The sequence below is a fragment of the Eublepharis macularius genome, chromosome 17 (assembly GCF_028583425.1).
Source record: "Eublepharis macularius isolate TG4126 chromosome 17, MPM_Emac_v1.0, whole genome shotgun sequence".
NCBI classification, from domain to species: Eukaryota; Metazoa; Chordata; class Lepidosauria; order Squamata; family Eublepharidae; genus Eublepharis; species Eublepharis macularius.
In genome coordinates this window covers 712,481-714,431 of record NC_072806.1, presented here as the reverse complement: position 1 = coordinate 714,431, position 1,951 = coordinate 712,481, and positions in this window count along the sequence as shown.

Genomic DNA, 1,951 nt, shown 5'->3' with positions numbered 1-1,951 from the left:
CGGGCGGCGGGGCGGCGCGCTGTGCCTGGGCGCCCTCGCCGCCGGCGGGGCTCTTGAAGGCGGGCGCTGCCCCCCCCCGGCCGGCCAGCCCCGCCCCGCCCCGCCCCGCGAGGAGGCGCCCCGCCGCTGCCCGCCCGCAGGTGCCGCGGGGCCCGGCGGGCGGGCGCGCTCGGGATCGCGCTGCGCGGAGCGCAACTGGTGCGCGGCGCTCCGCCTGCCCAGGCGCTCTCCGAGGCCGGGCCCGCCGGGCTGCCGAGGCGGCCCCTTCCCCCGGGGCAGGGGGCGCCCTCGACGGACAGCGGCGGAGCCCGGCCGCAGCCCGCGGGCGCGTGAGAGAGGCCCGCAGCCCCGGCACGGCAGCCCCGGAGCCGCAGGTGCCGCGGGCCGGATTGGGGCCCCCGCGGCCGGCCTCGGCACCTGCACGGGCGCCCTTCTGCCGCGCCTCCCGCCCGCAGACCCCGAGGCGCGCCGGGGTGACTCGGAGGGGGGCCCGGACTTGCTGCTGCGCCCCCGGCAGAGGCCTCCTGCAGCGGGCAAGCGGCGCCCGGGCCTTGTGGCCGCCTGGCTGATACCCGACGGCCGGCAGAGCCTCGGCTGGCGCCCCCGCCCCCGCCCCCCCTCCTGCGCCACCTGCACGCTGTTGGCACACCCTTCGCTTGGGCTGGCGGCGTGAGTGCCGCCCCTGGCGCATGAGGGTTGCCCCCCGGACCGCGGGGTCGCTGAGGGCCCTTTGCCTCCTGCCCCCTCAGAGGGGCCTCTGGACTAAGGTCTCGCATGAGACCGTCGGGAGAGCCCTGCTGGGGCAGGCCGGTGGTCGCTTGGTCCAGTACCGCCGACTCGCGCAGCAGCTAACCAGTTGCTCGGGAAGGCTGAGCACCGGCGTGGAGGCCGCGGCCTTGCTCTGATGCGGAGTCCTAGCCCGAGGACTCGGGGTGGGTGGGGACTGCCTCGGATTGTCCCCGTGGCCGGCAGCCCCCGGCGGACCTCTCCTGCACCACTCTGCCGAACCCCCCCCCCTCAAAGCTGCCCGTGTCTGCGGCCGTCGCTCCGTCCTCGGGCAGCAGAGGCCACCGTTCGGCCACTCGCCGCCTGCGTTGCGTCCCGGGCATCCTTTTGCAGCCCTCCCCCCGCCCCGTCACCTTTGTCTGAAGTGAAAAGTCCCCGGCGGCTCCGCGGCCTTTCCTCCCGCAAAAGGAGCCCAGCCCCTCATGGCCTGGGTCGCCCTCCGCGGCCGTTCCCAGCTCTGCGGTACCCTTTGTGCGGAGTGGCCACCGGAACTGCCCGCAGAATTGGCCCGTCGGAGGCCGCTCCGCCGTGGGCTGCCTTATTCTCGGCCCCTTTCCGGATCATCGTCAGCGCGGACGGCCTTTTCCTTCGCGGCTTCCACACTTGGAGTCGAGGCATCCCCCAAGGTTTCCACCAGACCCCCCAAGATCTCTGGCCCGCTCGGCCTTGGCCAGTGCGGGGCGCCAATACAAAGACCACCTTCGTGTCCCTCTTGAATGGGGAGGGGGGGGGGGTCCAAAGCCGAGGCGGCCCAAGACGCTCGTGGGTCGGGGGTGCTTCTCTTGGGGTGGGGTGGGGGTGGGGGTGGGGGGGTGCGTGGCATTATTCTCCCCGGTGGAGAACCGACCTCGTGCCCAGCTGCCTCCTTGGGGAGCCCAACGCGGCGTGTAACTTGCCACAAAAGACTTCTCAGCGGGCAGGATGTGGTGGGCCGGGGGGGGGGGGGCTGCCAGCCAGATGCTGGGGATGAAACCCTCCTTCCCTTTGGTGGCAGAGGGCTGCCCCCTGGTGTTCGGCGTGGCTCTGGCAGCAAGAACAGAACCCCCGCGATGCCGTCGTATCAGGACCAACCAAACGGACACAAGCGTCGAGGACGCCTCCGCTGCCTCCCGCGACCCCGACCCCCAAACATGCCTTGTACCGCCTGCTCAGGGTCTTCCTAAGT